Source organism: Protopterus annectens, chromosome 9.part0, assembly GCF_019279795.1.
Source record: "Protopterus annectens isolate FY-2018-M chromosome 9.part0, PAN1.0, whole genome shotgun sequence".
NCBI lineage: Eukaryota > Metazoa > Chordata > Ceratodontiformes > Protopteridae > Protopterus > Protopterus annectens.
The window spans coordinates 1,757,233,418-1,757,253,030 of record NC_056743.1 but is presented as its reverse complement, the minus strand read 5'-3'; positions in this window follow the sequence as shown (position 1 = coordinate 1,757,253,030).

Sequence of the window (19,613 nt, the reverse complement as noted above, 5' to 3'; positions counted from 1 at the left end):
CTTTGGACAGTCCTCAGCCCTATAAGCTCTGTGGCACATGTAATAACTAAGTAATAGTATAGTACAGATAACTAGATAGGCAGGGGTTCTACTCTTAGTTCTGACAAGTGTATGTGTGTGTGTGTGTGTGTGTGTGTGTGTGTGTGTGTGTGTGTGTGTGTGTGTGTGTGTGTGTGTGTGTGTGTGTGAGTGTGTGAGTGTAAGGAGATGTTTGTAAGCGTGTATGTTTGCAGGGTAATGCATTTTGATGCCCTTCCCACCCAGTACATTTCCCATTGCCATACTTTACAAGGCCTCTTGATGTAATTCACCTTAGATGTATCTCGGGACACTGTTAAATCCTATAAGCTCTGTGGTGCATGTGATAACTGTGTAACACTGTAGTACACATAACTAGATAGGTAGGGGTTCTAAACTCAATAATGGCAAGTGTGTGTGTGTGTGTGTGTGTGTGTGTGTGTGTGTGTGTGTGTGTGTGTGTGTGTGTGTGTAAGGAGATGTTTGTAAGCGTGTATGTTTGCAGGGTAATGCATTTTGATGCCCTTCCCACCCAGTACATTTCCCATTGCCATACTTTACAAGGCCTCTTGATGTAATCCAACTTAGATGTATCTTGGGACACTGTTAAATCCTATAAGCTCTGTGGTGCATGTGATAACTGTGTAACACTGTAGTACACATAACTAGATAGGTAGGGGTTCTAAACTCAGTAATGGCAAGTGTGTGTGTGTGTGTGTGTGTGTGTGTGTGTGTGTGTGTGTGTGTGTGTGTGTGTGTGTGTGTGTGTGTGTGAATCACATCTTGCCTTTGTGTGTGTTTGGGTGAGAATCATATCTTCTGGGGGTATGGGTTATATCATTTTGAGGTGTGTACTACCCAGTACATGTCCCATTAACCTACTTTACAAGGCCTGTTGATGTCATTTACCTTAGATGTACCTGTATACACTTGTCAGTTCTCTAAGCTCTGTTGCATGTGCAATAACTGTGTAATACTATAGTGCAAATAATTAGATAGGTAGGGGTTCTAATCTCAATACTGACAACCATAGTAGTGTGTGTGAAGCTTATCCCCTGTGGTTGTTGTGTGTGTTGGTTATACCATTTTAAGGCCTGTTGACCCCCATACCCATGACATTACTTTACAAAGCCATTTAATGGCATCTGCCTCACATGCACTATGTAACACTATACAACCCATACCAGTTATCTGTACAGATGCACATGGAATAGCCACATGTTTGCAACCTATATGTGGTCTGTGTCCCCTAACAATGAGCATTCCTATGATATAATTGCCAAATATGTCACAGTTACCATAGTGACACACATGCCAGCATCAGACATACCTGACTGATGCATCATGCTGATACAATGTCTCTCACTCTATCACTTGTGCAGGTTTGAAGGAGCAGTAGATGAGACCAATCACTATTTCTAGTGGGTTGTCCCACCATCCATGAAGGCATTCACAAGATTACTTGTTGTAAGAGGTTGTGTGTTATGTCCCAGGCATATAATCTATGTGGAGCATGTCATGTGTATATAGCATTATAGTACATACAAGTGGATATGTAGGGTTACGAATATGCTATTGATAACTATGTATGTGTTTCTGTATTTACAGCCCCTGTGGCTGTCTTTACTGCGTGTATGTAATGGCAATACCATTTAGTGTGCCTCTTCCACCCTGTGAACTCCCCCATTGCCAACCTAATTTCAGCTCATACAGATGTCATCCACCGTACAAGCACAGTTACACAGTTCCTAACATCAAGCCACTGTGATGCATGCAATGGTCGTATCACTGTGTATTGTACATAAATAGATGGGTAGGTCATCTAGTCTAAGAAGTGTCACCTCCATCTGCATGTGTGTTTCAATCCATGTCGATATGCAGCACTGTGTGTGTGTGTGTGTGTGTGTGTGTGTGTGTGTGTGTGTGTGTGTGTGTGTGTGTGTGTGTGTGTATGTGTGTGTCAGGTGGCTGTAACAAGGTAAGGGCCTCTGAACCCACCATTGGCAATCCTAGCAGCTCCTGCAGTTGTCACCCACTTGAATAGTAGTGGTAGACACTGCCACACTACATTATCTCTGTGCTATTTGTATTATGTATCTAGCACTATCATTCATAAGACTGTGCAGGTAGGGGCTGTGCTCAGCCCTTTGTCAGCTGCTCCATGTACAGGACTATGACTCTGTGTGCACTAGCAGCACAAGAGGCCAGACATTGATATGAGTTAGCAGACACACATGCTGGTGATTGTCAGGTTAGACTACCACAGATTGACCTGTGTCAGCAATACATACCCCAGACCTATCATACACAGTACCAGGCATACCCTCATCAACTGCATGAAGGTTGAGTGGATGGGACAGAAGTGGCAGGGGCAACAGGTGCTGATGGCTGAATCTGTTGCAGTTAAAGTAATGGCTAAGCATGTGATGGGACCTAGTGCCAGTACTGAAGTAACCTCCTCTGTATGTCTGAGCCTGCGGTCCTACAGAGAACACCCGGGTGACATGTATGAAGGCTTAGTTGGCTGTGTCAAGGGTATGTATGCAAGGTCACACTGTCTGCCACAATTGTCCCTCACACACTGTTGCATGTAAACACACCTGATAAACATGTACATATACAGCTGTACCTTGGTTATGAAAAGGTCACTGTGTTTCCATTCTGTCTTACTCATCATTGCTACTGTCAGCAGGCCCACACCCTGCAGACACACACACCCCTGGAACACAAACAGAATACAGTACATGGCACTACAGTCAGTTTGCTGGAACACAAACAGAATGCAGTACATGACATTACAGTCAGTTTGCAGTACTAGCAGCAGTATAGTGCATCATGGCTAACAAGGTACATACAACTCGATGTATACCCATAACTATTGCCAGTAGACAGCACCTTACACAGCATTACATTTCTACACTGTACTATAGTCACCCTGTGCATCAAACCCGTATGAGCATGTCCATGTATCGATAGTATGGATAACAGGGTTGTGGCACAAGTATCATCACATGCACAGGGTGTGGTGTGAGATTGCCAGAGGCCTAAGCTGGGCCATATGGCTGACATTGTGTGTGTGTGTGTGTGTGTGTGTGTGTGTGTGTGTGTGTGTGTGTGTGTGTGTGTGTGTGTGTGTGTATGTGTGTGTCTGTGTGTGTCTGAAGAGTTGATCTTCAACTGGGCCATGCAAAGGAGCTGTGCATGTTTGGTGGTGACTGGCCTGTGATAGGGATGTGTGAGTGTTTGTCTGATTATCATCAAGCCATGTGGATGTCCGACACAGGGCTATGTTGGACAGCCATGGACTGTACATGGCAGGATGTATGGTCCACCATCTCCTGGCAAGGTCCCGAGAACTGGCTCTGCCAGGAGTCTCACTGGCATCACCAGGCCCATGGACAGATGCAGTAGTACTCCCCAATGGTGACTGCTGTCTGCTGGATCTGCATCCCTGACAAGACTGGCCAGGACCACATGCCTATGGCCTGCTCTGGTGTGGTGTGGACAGCACCATCCCTTTGGTAGTGCTGATGGTACTGCCACTACGAGACTGTGAATGTGTCCAGCCAAGTGGACTCTCAGCTGATCATGTTGCTGGCCTATGTCCACCTGTTAATCCCCTAATCCCACCACATGCTCAAGCACAGACATTGCACGGTCAAGCATTGACAATGTCTCACCCCACTGTCTGTCCAAGACATCGGCAAAATGACATATGGCATTACAAATGCCATGGAAGTCATCATGCATGGCAGGAAGCACTGCATTCATGACCCTGAGCATCTGTCTAGTGTTGCAGTCAGTACGCGCCTGTGTCTCCATGAAGGACCAAAACATTTGTCTAGTGACACCTGCTGTGGCACTTGCAACAGGGATTTGATGGGCAGCAGTTCTTCATCAAGCACCCCTGTCCAGCTGCCTGTGTATGATCTCACCTGCTCTCTGGCTATGGGTGGTGTCTACACTCACATTTGCCGTAGTCACCACACTAGCCTGTGTCATGCCACCACCCTCCAACTGTCCATTATCTGTGGCTTCTGGGGAGTGGGTATGTGTGGGCATACTGACTGTGTGTGGGGACATTGTGGGTGAAAGTGGGATACCAACCAATGGCACAGATTCAGGCCCTGACAACCCCACCTGTGCCTCACTATGACCGCCATCGTCATGTATGTCCGCTAAGATACTGACATTAGGTTGTGAGGAGAAGACATACCAACCCCATGTTCACCTGTGAGGGGAAGACAACATATGTAAATTAATACCCTCCAGTACACACACACTCCTGATAAAGTCTGGCACAGCTTTGCTGCCTATGAGCCCTTCAGGCCAGACCTTATGGTAGTTCTGCCTGCCACAATCCATCTCTTTCACAGCTACTGTAAGGCTCTCAACAAAGGGTGACAAAGCCTACTGTGTGATGGGCCTGTTAGCAGAATGGGAAGTGTGACAAAGACCAAGGCTATTGGAGTGAGCTATACAGTGTCACCAAGTGCATATGCAAGTACTGTAAGAGTTGGCTTACTGCTATGCAGACCAGACACAATGACAAAGTTTAATATGTGATAATAGCTGATGAAGGAACAAGAGAATACTCTATCACTGCTGTACCTACACAGTTAAGACTCACAGGAATTAATTTCAGACAGCATTGTAGGGCAGTCTGCAATACATACAGGAAACATGTAAAGTACTAGGTAATAGGTTCATAAGATGATACCAGGCTATTGGCCCTGATGCCCTCATAAGCCTAGCCCAGACTTTTGCCCATATCCATTGAAATCCAGCACCTGTTTCCCATGTCCAGCTGGGACACACATGGGATTCCAGGGGTGTTTTTTCCATTTCCCATGCAGTCGTCCATCTTCTTCTTCAAGAGAGCTATACACGTACTCTGCTAGACATTGGGAGGGAGTGTATTTTACAAACAGTGTATTGTATGGGACACTACACTATCCCACCAAGAAGTATTATACATGTCATGGACCAGCTGAGTGCCTTGTGTGCATGTTGCATGAGTGGGGTTTGTCTTATGGATATGCAGAAAATCCATCAAGGCTGGTTTGGAAATGTCCTTGTATGCCAGGCACAGGTCGTCTATGATCACTCTGTATGAGACTGAGTACAGGGACAGGGCTTTCAGCCTATCTGTATAGGATAGGTGTTGCAGACCCTAGATTTTCCTGGTCAGGAGCCTCTGTTGTCTCTGCAACTACTGCATTTGCTTGGCAAGGTACATGCCAAAGGAGCCATTGTACTCGGTAATGCATCTGATAAGGGTGGAGTACAGGGATGTTGTGGCCTCCTGGTTCCAGAATGACATACCATATTTGTGAGGTGGACCATGTAGACAGCCTTCTGTACAATGGTGCCCACACGGTGAGGAACTGTCAGGTTGCTGCCAACCTTGGTGCACAAGTTGCCTCACACCCGATCGCATGCTCAGTACATTGTTATTACTACTATAAATAGTGTGGATGACATATACCACAACAGGGAAAATGATTTTGGCATTCAGTTTGAGGCAATGCTTCTTGCACCAGTCATTACTTTGGGTAATGGCCTCTTGGAGGATGCTGACATCAGTAGGGGAATTTAAGACAGTGGCCAGCTTGCAGTCATCTGTAAACCTGGTCAGCCAAAGACCACTGGTTTTGTGTTGTACCTCAGAAATGTATATCTCAAACAGTAGAGGCCCCCAGACTGATCCTTGGGGTATACCACTCTGTGAGAGTCTACTATTAGAGGTGGTTTCCACTACTTTGACCAAGTGGGTACTATTATTGACCCAGTTAGCTAACTATCTGGTAACATACAGGTTGATGCCTAGCTGTGCAGGCTTATGCATCATGGTCACTTGGGGATTATTGTGAGAGATTTGGGCTAGGTGAAGGTAGGCAGTGTGCACCATCCTCCTCCCATCCTTGTGTTTGTTGACTGTTTCAGAGAAGTTGACCAGGTTTAACAGCCCTGATCTCCCTTTGACAACACCACACTGTATAGGCTCAAGTATTTTGGCATTCAAATGTATGCTATTATGTTATGACTTCAGTCTTTACTGGGTTGCCAGTGATTTGCCAGACAATACACAAATGTATGAGGCATTGTCTGCAAATATGAGGCAAACATGGTCAGTCTGCAACACTCTGGACAGTTGAAAGATATGAGCTCAGTATATAACATACAGTTCAACACACATTTCTGCGCCACTTGTTTACTATGCACATACCCTATACAAGTCACTTACATTTATAAGACAAGCATATGTATCATGGTAGCATTCACAGGTGACATATGAATATTTACAACATCCCAGGTAGTTGGCTTAGCAGTGTCACAGTCAGTACTGGACAACAGACACCCCAGTAGTGGTCATACATGAGCTGACCTTTGCTGGGCTGGCTCAGGGGGCAGAGCTGTGATCTATGTCACTGCAGATAGGACCAGCAGGCATGCCTTTTGGTGCTGGACAGCAGCATGCAAGTCCAGCAAGTCCTGTTGCAACCTAGTGTTTAACTTCCTACTTCACATTATTGCATCTCCCTTCTGCATTCCATTACATGCTTAACTGATTGACATACCTGTTATAGTTCTGAAGAGTTTCCTCAGAATAATGCAAATGTTTAGGTTTGTGTAGTCACTGTCTGTCTTTGTGTAGATGGGTTCAGACATGTTTTGCATATGCAACAGCTTGCCTTCTGTAATAATGCTCATGAGCAGGTGTTGGCCTGTGCACCAATTGGTGTCTCCCACTTGTTACTTGCCTCCAGAGCAGCTCTGTTGTCTTTCCATTAGCCATTGCTATAGCAACACAGTGCTATAATTAGGTCCTTCATGTGGGCCTTGCCCCTTTTCCTTGCCTGTGAGGAGGACATTATAGAGGTGTGGGGGCTACAGCTTCACAGCAGGTAGGTGGAAATACCTCTAAGAACAAGAAATGTGGAGACAACCCAAGAAAATGGGGGACAAAGGTCCAGCATTGGGTACAGATTGTAAGTAGTGTTGTTATACATATAGAAGATTGCTAGATTAACAGAGTTTGTCTGGACATGCAATTTATGCGTGACTTGATTTCTGACAGTGATATGTCTCTGACATACCTCTCAACTGTCCAAATGTCTGCGGAATGCCCAGAGGAATACCTCTTATGTTTGGTCTGTTCCTCAGACAATTACTGTTTTTGAGAAATCAGTAAGATAATGTGAGGATTGAAGTCAGTAAATGTTGACATCCATTTGTGTTTCAGACATCACATCCTTCAAGGATGTTATGTTACAACAAACCCTGTAACACCAGCAACTGTTTCAGTTTGTAATACCGTTATATGAGTTATAACCCTCTTTTCGGCCCCCTGTCCCCAAGTATATCAGGCTTTGATGAGATGTATTGCAGTAAGAGCTTCAGAGGTATGGTATATCATGATTTAGTGACTTCACTCCTGATATCATCCCAGTGACTTAGCAGACTCCCAGAAGTGGTATGCGGCAGTGGTCATAAATATGGTCCTACACCCTGGACATTCTGTGGAAACCTGTACAGTTGAGAATTATGTATGTCTGGCCATTGTTAAAAGACTGTCAAGATTGTGTAGCAGTTTAGTGTTTAAATGTTTGTTGGCTGAGTAGGAAGACGGGCAGATGTGAGTGTCATGGATCCTTTTCTATCTGACTGTGCATGCTGCTACAGTTGCTGGCGGTCTATCAGGTGTATATGTTTGTAGGAGCATACTGAGAAATGTCCTGTAATACCTCAGGATTCCCAATAGACTGTGGCCTAGGGCAGTAAATTTCTGTGTAGTGTGTGACTGGCAATCAGGATATGTTTATTCAAACAGTCGTTGTACTCTAGAGTTCAGTTGGGGTACTGGTATGTTGCTGTGACTGTGGTGCAAATGGTTGTGGGTGGACTCTTTCTCACTGATGTCTGCTTTTCCCTACAGTTAAATCCCTGTAGTGCATGATATATTTGCAAATGCATGGGTAATTCCCCAGATCTGATTTAGGGTAGTATCGTGCTGGTTTGAATGTAGTTCAGAAGGTGCTGGGTGAAATGGTTGGAAGTTCTTGCTGTTTTCTCTCTTTTGTTACATGACTGCAGTCACACCTCTCCACCGTCCAGATGCCTATACACTGTCCAGACGCATGGCTCATATGTTTGGTCTGTTCCCCATAACAGTTGTTGGTTTCTGACAATTCACTGGGATGATGTGAGCAATGCCATCAGTAAATGATAACAATCATTTGTGTTTCAGACCTGGAATCTATCAGAAATATATGTTAAAACAAGCCATGCTACTTTAGCAGACTTCTATGCATATAACAGCCATATTTCAAATTATGTTACTATTGTTTGCTCTTTATCCCCCCACTTGGTCAGGCTCTTGCAGATATCTTGCAGTAAGAGGTTGAGCACATATATATATATATATATATATATCTGTGTGTGTGTGTGTGTGTGTGTGTGTGTGTATATATATATATATTTATATATATATATATATATATATATATATATATGTAGATATATATATATGTGTGTGTGTGTGTGTGTGTGTGTGTGTGTGTGTGTGTGTGTATGTATTTATATATACATATATATGTATATAAGAGTACTACAGATATGTATTTTCTCTTATGTTAAATGACTGTTGTGCATGATATGTTTGTAAAACCATTACAAATTCCTAAAGCTCAGATGGTGTAGAGGTGCGTTGCTGGGATTGTAGTGCACAGCGTCCTGGAATCAAGACTTGGTACTGACTTTTTTCATTAATGTTAAATTAACATAATGCATGATATGTTTGTAAAAGCATTACAAATCCTCACAGCTCAGATGGTATAGTGGTATGTTGCTGTGTTTGTAGTGCACAGTGTCCTGGGTTCGAGACTTGGCAGGGCTGATTAGTTGCTGAGCAGAACAAGGGCTGATGGAGACAGAGTGATTAAAGCACTTTTAAGTGGGTTTGTGTGGTTTTGCGTGAAGCTAAGTGATGCTAACAGACATTTAAGTTCTCTTAGATTCACTTAGCACTGCTTACACCTGCACTAATTTTAATTGAAAAGAAAAAAAAGGGTGATAGGAAACTGGTGAAATGGGGCAAGCAGGGGGTAAAACATTAGGAAAAACAGCTAGGGATGTGCAGGACGGGTGTAGGAAAGGTCCATAACTCTACATTTTTACTGCAGCAACAGCTGTGACTGATGTGGAAAATTTGGGATTTACAGCCTCACACCCCGCAGTGAGGGGTGTTGGCAACATACATTTGTAGAGTAATTTCAGTGTTGATTGATTTATGTCACTGGACATGGGGGCAAAATGTAGAGGAGCTATGTGTGGGGCAATGATTTTTTTTGTGGGACAGATGCCCTTTTTTTTTTTTTTTTTTTTTTATATTAAGGTGAGAGTGGGATGTTGGGGAAGGGCTGTAGGTATGTTTGGGGAAGTAGGTTGGGTAGGATATGTTGCATTTGCAGACAGACAAGTCACACAAGACAGCAGGACTATGGCTGACCAAGTTCGCAGATGACTGCAAACCGGGTGCCATAATTGACTCACCGACTGACACAAGCATCCTCCAAAAGGATGGATAACTGCTGCCAGAGCCATGGCCTAAAGCTAAATGCCAAAAAGTGCATAGTCATCCCCTTTGGGAAAAACAAAGTGCCCACAAAATACCACATAGGTGGTAATCCATTAAGTACGGAAGAAGTAATTAGGGATTTGGGGACCCAAGTAGATAGCAATCTCTCCTTTGACAATCACATTGCCAAAGTGGTTAGAAAGACCTTCTATATAGCCACCTTATCATGAAAGTGTTCACATCTAGATCAAGAGAAGTCATTGTGCCTCTTTACTCATCACTCATCAGGCCCATAATTGAATACAATGCCCCATTTGGGGTGTACCTTACCCGACACCTGCAGCAACTGGAAAGACCCCAAAAGTACCTCACCAAGAGGATCAAGGGACTCAAACAGATGCCCTACGCAGTTAGACTAAAGAAACTCCAGCTCTACTCAGTTGCTTACTGCCTACTCAGAGGCAATCTGTGCCTGATGTATAAAGCCATGTCCAAACCAGAATTAATGGACATGCTCCACCTCAGGAAATCCAACTCCCTTAGAACTACACGCTTCGGGGACTTAAACCTCAGCACAGAAATAAATAGGACATGCTGGAGGGACAGATTCATATCCCAGAGGCTCCCCTCACTCTGGAACAAAATCCCAATCCATGTTAGGCAGAGCCCCTCAATGACCCTCTTCAAGAGAAATCTTGATGAGTGGATGGGAGATCGTAGGTTTACCCCTGGGATCTCTTCTGTGTCCCTACTAGATAGAGACACAGTAAACTAACCTTAAAAGGGCTATCTTCTGTGACCTACTATATAGAGGCACAGTCAACTAATCTAAAAGGGTGGCGAAAGCCAAACACACTCTGGCTAGGCTTATAAATGCCCTAGGGCGATAGTCTAGTATCAACCTATGAACCTATATGACACATGAGAGGGGTAAACACCTTAGACGGGGAGGGTGGTTGGGAATCAGAGGCCCATGAGACCCCAAATGGATACAGTGGGACTGAGGTCCCCACCCATGGGCAGTCACCACTGCACTTTCACAGCCCCGAAGGTGGCTGTGCTGGGGGCTGGATAACATGGGCAGCCTGTCCCTCCAGGTGCGCCATGTAGCCCTCCATCTGGCACAGCCGTCCATCCAACTCATAGTGGATGAGGCTGCTCACCATACCCCAGAACTTGTGGCTGGTGACAGGCTCCTTTCTGCACCCACACCCGGTGGGGGGAGGCGGCCATGTCCCCTGAGGTGGTTCCACCTGAAGGTGGTGCAGGACCAGCAGATGGCATGTTCCAGGTTGGGTCGCAGACATGCTGCGGCCTGGTGCCACAGTCAGATGAGGCAGGACAGGTGGATCTGCCTTCTCAAACGTGCTATGGTGGTGTGGTTATCCAAGATATATCAGTTAGTCATGAACAAAGCATTTCACAATTACTTATAACAGCATGCACAGATATTTCAATTAACCCAAACCAACAGATTTGAAACAGTTGCATAGCAAACAGAACACATACATAAATGGAACAACAGTAAACATTTTAATAGCATGGAAGGTACACTGACAGCAACAGGCCACCAATAATAGTATTTGAAAAAGGTATATTAATATGCAACCAATTAACTATATGAACAATAACACATATCCCAACAATAGGCTTTCAGAACTACATACCCATAGTATATGAATAAGAATAATTGATGCAGATGAGGGGTGTGGGGAGAGAAAAAAGTCCATTAACAACTGTATCAGCTTTTATTTTTCACAACAGTACTGCTCAATACTCTACAGGTCTGCCTTTTTTAATTTCTTCAAGTCTTTTGGGTTTCTAATATCATGACAGGAATGGACCCCATTCCTAAGTCAAAGTACGATTAAAGTTCATGAAATTAGTATTGTTTCACTCTTTGATGTTAGCCAAAAGTGCTCTTTGCAGCACCCGCAATGTGCCCAGTAATGACTCCTTCTGCAATTCATACAGTGTTACATGAATTGGTAACATATCTAAATACGATGGTAAATTCTTTTTTATAAGACCAGTTGCTCCTACTACTATTGGAACTGTCTGGGTATCTTTCTTTCACATGGCTCTCATTTCTGCCTGCAGATAAAGGTATTTTATGACTTTGTGTCTCTCTGTACACAAGACACTGAAGTCACTAAGTTTGGCAATTTCAGTGATCAATGCTAATTTTGTATTCTTTTCTTGGACCACTATATCCAGTTTTCTAGCATCTATCTTTTGAACTGTTGGTATTGGGTGATCCCATGTGATATAAACTTCATTTTCTATGATTCTTTGTGGCTCATGTTTCCAGTGTTTTTCATCCACTGAGATACCATAATGTTTGCACAATCTCCAGTGTAACAGTCTCGCCACATTATTATGCCTTTCAGTATACAGTCATTCTGCCATTAGTGCATCACGACCAGCAACAAGGTATGTGACTGTTTCCAATTCGGTTTTACAAAACCTACATATGTCTGTTTCTCCCACATGTTCAATGGACTTTGTAAACTAACGTGTACATAGCCCACTGTCTTGAGCTGCCAATATTAACCTTTCATTTTCTGATGTAAATTCACCTCTCCTTAAACATTCCTGCATTCATTCTTGATCAACATGAGGCTGTTCCAGAAGTTTTCTATACTTGCAACTATATTTGTTTTTTCGACATTTCTTGCCTTCTCATCTGGTCCTTCGCCTTATATTCTTTCTTTTGTTTTTTAGCACATTCAGTTGTTGCCTGTTTTTTCTCAACTTCTGGTTTGATTTCCATTCCTGCTTGACGTCGATATGCTTCTGCTAAACTAAGCAGAGATGTCATCTTAGATTTATTCTCCTCATATATCAAAACCTTCACCACATTTGAATCCTGTGAGGTCAGCAGATGTGTGGAGTCCCATGACTGCAGAGCTACATGTACTCAATTTCAAGGAGGCCCGTCCCTCCTTTGGAATGGGGAATATATAATCTTGGTATACACTGATTTTTATAAATCATTTGATGAGGATGAAGCATCCTTCTTGTTTTAATATCCAGTCTGTCCAACACTTTTTGGGGCCAGTCAATCACTCCAAATCTATAAGTTAGGACAGGAAGAGCAAATTGATTTAATTTATGTCCTGGATCTTGTTCCTAGATGCCATTGCTGTTTTCAGGATTAATTTAAGTCTTCTAAAGTACTCCTTACTGAGCCTTATTCATATTTGTTCATGTTTTATTGCTGATCCTTCATCAATTCCCAAGTATTTATACACTCCCTCTTGCGCAAGTTCTTTTATAACACATTCTTGTCCCAAACTTATGTTTTCCTAGTGCTGCAGTTTTCCTTTTTTTAAGGTTGCTTTTGCACATTTATCAAGACCAAATTACATTCTAATATCATCTGAAAAAGTTTTGACAACCTGAAGATGTGCTTTCAGTTCCTCGTCTGATGAGCTATACAGTTTTAAATCATAGACAAAGAGAAGATGAGAAGTCATTAGACTTTGTTGTTTTCTAGAAGACAAATTGTAGCCATACCCTAAGCTGTTAAGTAAACAGCTTAATGGATTAATGGGAAGGCAGAATAGCAATTGTGACAGAGAGTCACCCTGGAATATCCCCCTTTGGATTTTTATCCCTGGGATAATAATCTGTCCTTTATCATGGCTTAATTGCAAATTGGTCTGCCACTGTTTCATGGTTACTGTAATGTAGTCAAACAGTGTAAGGTGTATCCTACACATTTTTAAGCACTCTTTTATCCATGAATGTGAGATACTATCATATGCTTTTTTGTAGTTAATCCATGCCATACTTAGGTTTTTCCCCTTCTTACAGTTCTCCACTATAACTTTGTTTAACAACAAATGATCCTTTGTTCCATATGACTTTCTTTTATTGCCCTTTTGTTCTACTGCCATAATTGAGTTTTCTTCTAAATGACTATAAACTCCAATTCCCATGTATAATTTGTACATTGTTGGAAGACAAGTTATTGGTCTATAATTTTTAGGGTAGCTTGCAGATTCACTCTTACGTAAGAGCATTGTTTTTCCTGTCAACCAGTGTGATGTGTGTTCATGGTGGGCATATTAGTTCTTACTTATGGCTAAATCCTTGTGCAAAGAAGTTAATACTTTAAGCCAAAAGTTAGGTACTGCATCTGGGCCTGGCGTTTTCCAGTTAGAGGCTTTTCTCAACTTTGTTTCAATCTCTCTGGCTATTATTTCATCCCATTTCATATCCTGTATCTTTAAACTTCTTATTCTTGCTTTTACTTCTTCTATCCATTTAGCATCTTTATGTTCCACAGAATCTTCATAGATACTTCTCCAAAATGTATCTGCTTCCTCCTAATTTGGCGGTTTTTCAATTCCTTTTACCTTATTTCCCACTTCTCTATAAAAATTTTGGGTCATCAATAAATTGCTTATTTTGTGATTTTCCCTTATATTTATCTTTCTCTCTTCTAAGTCTTTCCGCCTTTTTTGAAATTTTTAGTTTATCTCCATTAGTGCATAATAGATCCTGGTCTGTTTTAATACTGCGCATTGCTTTTAACACATCTATCTTTCATAGTATTTTTGTTGATCTATTCTCTCTCCTATAATCTTCTAACAATGACACTTCTTGTCTTAGCTGCTTTATAGTTTTCTCTATTCGATATTTCCATGATGGCATTCGCTTTTGCCCCCTCTTTTGCCTCGCTACCCTGTGTTCCTATGGTAGAACTTTATCAGATATTAATTTAGCAGCACAGTAATATAATCTGTTTACTTCTGTTATATTGCATGGATCTCTATGGACAGTCCTAATTACTGTGTTCATTTGTTTTATCAAGCTTCTGACTTTGGGGGTGTTATTAACCTGCAGTTTGTTTCTCTCATTAATCTTGATATATCTTTGTCTATTAAATCAAGCAACTCTTCTCTTAACTCATTTTCTTCCATACTAAGGGCACATCCCTTGTTTTCCGTTTCCTGTGGGCATTTTATAGAAAGTTCTATAGCATCTTCCTGTAGCACATTCTTTCAATTTCATCCTGTGTCATCTACTCTGTCATATGGGAACTCACTGGCCTATCACTCCTTCACTTTACATCTACCTATGGCCCATAGCTTCTGTAGCACATACATACCAGTTAGACTGTCAACCTGTAATGGTATGGGGCAGACTGGGAGAACAATAGCTACATTACTGGAGCGGGCTTGTACATGTCAGGGTTATATACAGCAGGCTTGTACATGTCAGGGTTACATACTTGACAGAGAAGGGGTACCCTGCACTGATGTTGTGTAAGTTTGCTACTGGCATACTTCCCTGGATTCCTATCTGTGTCCAAGGTTATTGGCAGCAGTGACCACTAGCCATGACACTTGAGGGACATGTATCGAGGAGGGTGCATGGTGTATGTACCGACCCTGCTGCCATTTGCAGGCATATGGGTTTGGACAGTGGAACAGTTGTACACTGTGTATTAGTATACCCTTCATAAAGCTACTACACATTTCTTTCCCTGTAAGACCTGTGGAGAAAATATCTTAACACTTTCTGACTATTTCTACAAATATTCAGGATTTCTTTAGTGTAGATATGCAGACATCTCAGTACCACTTCCTGGATTCGAACTATGTCTGGGTGTGCTAAAATGAACAACATGACTATTTTTCCTCACATTGAGCTACTGGGAAACTGGTGTCTCTTGCATGACTGATTTCTGCCTAATACACTCTGGGTTAGACAGTCTGACCTTGTAATCCTGACATGCATGCATGACAGATAGCTATTGTACTGTGTATTAATCGTTTGAAATAATACAGTCTGGAAAGCAAAGGTTAACATAAGAATGCAATGCTGCAGGGGACACACTATAATACTGTAGACATTACTGTTCAGGGTTCAAAACTTAGCATATACAATATTTCATATTTCCTTTATATCTTATTTTACAGCTCCACATTCTACTGTTTTGCATACTAGCTGGTTCTCAGAAGAGCCTGAGTTACTTCATACTGTCAACAACATATTTGCTGTGAAAAACCTGTGCACATTCTATTTCTACAACAACATACTAGAGTAAATACAACAGTTTGTGGTATACATCTTTATTACAGTGAAATTACACTTTTATTAATGGATATCCTGTGGATCAATATTAGTGTGACAAACATCATTTATTCGTTAGACACAGAACACACTATACCTACTGGCAGTAAACAATGTACTCCTTCTACTTTAAGCTACTATATACTGCAAGATGGATCTGTACTCACCAGCTTGTCGGTTCATTTGTGTCAGTCTGTCTGCATGAGCCTCAATGTTACTAGCCTTCTCTGCTGCAGCTATAGGGGTGATAAGAAACATTATGCATACCTGTCTGTCACATACTTAGGCTAGAATCTGGTACATCTATATCTGTGATACTTACAAACTGCTGGAGCATGGTTCTCCTGAGCATCTTGGATCTATTGGGCCAAGAGCACCCCCTTCCTCCACTTTAGGTCAGCATAGTGATGCCGTACCTGCTCACCAGTTCCGGGGATAACAGTGGCACTGGTGAGGTCACATGTCAGATGGTCCCAGGCCTCTGCTTTATACTGTGAGCCCTGTTCCTGGCCCTGCAGCAGTCTGTCATCATGGTTTGATACGAGCAGCCCAGCCATGACCCTGGACTCCAAAATGCCCCAGCGTTGCTTGAGCCCTCTCCGACACCTGACATAGTTCCTGCACAGATCAAGCTACAACAGGTTCTGGCTGTATTCCTGCCTGCATGGTTTAAATAAGGCCATATTCCCACCCTTTGCTGTCATTGGACCATTTTTGAAAATGCTAAGCTCAGCTAAGTGGTGCGCAAATCTGCTAAGATGAGTTAAACAGTGCTTAAAGGGGTCAATTCTGAGCACTGCTTAACAGTGTGCAAATCCGCTTAACTGAGTTAACTGCTGCTTAGAATTTACGTCTAAGCAATGCTTAAACCAGCTAAGCATAGCTGAGCACTGCTTAGCATTGCTCAGTTTTCATTTAAAAAATATCAGGATTGTAGATTAATTCATCATTACTAACATATTATTAGGTGTATATGATTTACTTTACATGACATCCACTATGTGTTTTCATTACATTACCTTGGGGTGTGACTATACTGTATGGGACACTTGTGTATACATGGGTGATTTCACGTGATGTTATGTTGTCCATATTGCGCCTTCATTCTTTGCTCTGAACCAAAACAGCAAGAAAGAAGGCGAGATCAAGGACAACAATCATGGAACGTTATGGTGAGTACATAACTTCTTTTTATATGCACTCACAATTTCATTTTGGACCAGCTACACTACCCTGGGTGATAAATATCACTTACTACATAATTTAACATAAATTAATTTTAATGATGCTTTCCCATGTAAAACTAAAGTGCCTGTCTTGGTACTTGAATGGTGAATGCTTGTATGCAAAGCCTGGACTCTAACCACTATGCTATTTCATCATTTAGATTTTAGCTATACATTTTTATTTAGCTGCTATGAGATGTTTAAGCAATGCTGAGCAGAGGGCCCTAACATGCAAACTTGCTCAGCTACGCTTAAACGTATCTTAGGATGGAAAAAAAAAGGAAATTAATAAAATCACTGTATTTACATGTATCAATACTCCTTGCCAGTCACAGTAAGGGCAATTGTAAGGGGACACATAGGGACATATTTTAAATATTGCTCTTACAAACTTAGAAAGTTGATAGAATAATAGGTTTTGTATTAGCATGACTTTTCCAAAGGATGTAGAGTCTTAAACTCAAATATTTGCCATTATTTAATGACTCCAGTTGTCTGCTATTTGCCAGGTAGGGACAGATATTTGGGGGAACACATCAAAAATATGAGCCACAGGCAGACATCTGGACATACTGTGAAAACCTGTACAGTTGAGGGGAATGGCCATACAGCACTTATGCAATGCAGGGGGTATGTGACAGTACCTGTCACACACACACCCCCTGCATTGCTTCCTATCTACATAGCTGCCTTCAGTGTCCGCGGACACTGAAAGCACTTGGAAAGTGCCATATGGCACTTTGACAATGCAGGGGTTGTGTGACAGTACCTGTCACACAACCCTTGCATTGCTTCCTATCTACATAGCTGCTTTCAGTGTCCGCGGACACTGAAAGCACTTGGAAAGTGCTGTACAGCAGTTTGATAATGCAGGGGGTGTGGGGAAGATCATAGTATGAATTTAAGGTTATACAATTGTAATATACATAACAGAGGCAACCTGGTTTAAGTCTTATAGAATAGAAACAGAAAAGCCAGTTATAGACCATAGGTATACTAGGACAAGGTTATAAGTCATTTCTTGCAGTTAAGGTACACAGTTCTACCAGTGCTGTGTTTATACAGTTAGTATTTGCAAATAGTATCATGTCAAACTATTTTTTTCATGTTATGCAAGGATGAAGGGATAGTAATTCTTGATTGTGAGTGACAGGAATAGATTATAGGTGAAGTGTTAATTGATTTATATCACTGTACTGTAAAGTAATCCTTTTGTGGTTAAAATCAATTACATGTGTAGCTGTAAAATGTTGCTGTATCTCCATGTGAGGATCTTTCCCTCACACCCTTAAAGTATACAGTCATTTTCATTAGTGAATTCATGAGGAAGAAAGAAACACCCAGTAAGAGTAACAATAAATGCAGGAGTGATACCACTTTAACTGTTTCATGGGTACAAAATTGTTTTATTTCATTGATATCTAGGGAAGCCGCATACAATGTCTGTGTTCTTCTAAGACTGCATGTATACATGTATTTTGGTACACTGCATATAACAGAGACAGTTGTTGATAAAAATTACATGTATACTCAGTTCCTAATATTTATTTATTTATTTATTTTATTTTACATTTATTGACCAGTCTAGTCTAACTGGATATATGTCCATTGTCAGTAGAGGCCCGGGGAGATAAGCTCTGAGGAAACAAACAAAATCACATATACAAAAATGAATGTATACAATGAACATTGCAGGTGCAGTACAGAGAATAATCAAAGAGGTAATTCGTTCATAACATAGTGCAAAATATACAGATACAATTAGTACAATACAAAATGTGGTTGCAATACATCATAAAGAAAAAGATGGCAGCTGAATTATACAATATATTAGTATACAAGTAGTCATAAAGAAAAAGTAGGATCTGAAATTATACAATATATTAGTAAAAGTGGTCTCCTTAATGAGATTCTGAAGATGTAAGTAATAGTATAGAAGGACAAGGTAAGATGTTATTAAGAAAAGGAACTTGATTACTGAGAAGAGGAGGGTAGGTTGAACCAAGTAAGAAGAGCTAGTTGATCAGTCAGGTTTAGTACAGGGGCACAGCCATTGTGTTCTGAGGAAAAGTTTCAATTTGGTTTTAAAGAGTGATATAGAGGGAAGAGAGGAAAGTTCATTAGGAAGAAGGTTCCAGGATTTTCCAACAGTATTAGAGAAAAGAGAGTCCTCAACCCTGTTGTTTGATTTACAAATATTTACAAGAAGTTTATGTGATGATCGTAAGGTCTTTAGATTGTTGTAGGGGGTAATGAGGAAAGATAGTATAGGGGTATTGGTAGGTTGGTAAAGGGTTTTATAAGCAATGGTCAGTTGGTGGAATTTAAGCTAATTTTGTAATTCAAGCCATCCTAGCTGCTTTAGAATAAAACAGTGGTGGGTTCTGAAAGGGTTACCTGTAGCAAATCTGACTATGTTATTGTAGGAGTTTTCCAATTTATTAAGGTTGTTTTTAGAGAGATTAGTATATATGGGTGAGGCATAGAGGATTGTAGAAATTAGATGGGTGTGAGCAATAGTTATTCTAGCTGCAGGAGAGAGGAAGGGTTTGATCCTATAGAGAGAGCCGAGTTTTCTACTAACAGATTTTAGAGTATTGCTAATATGGGTGTTGAAGTTAAGGTTGTTATCTACGGTGATACCTAGTAGTTTGGTAGTTGGATCTGGGGATATGAGAGTACCATTATTGGATGTTACTGTG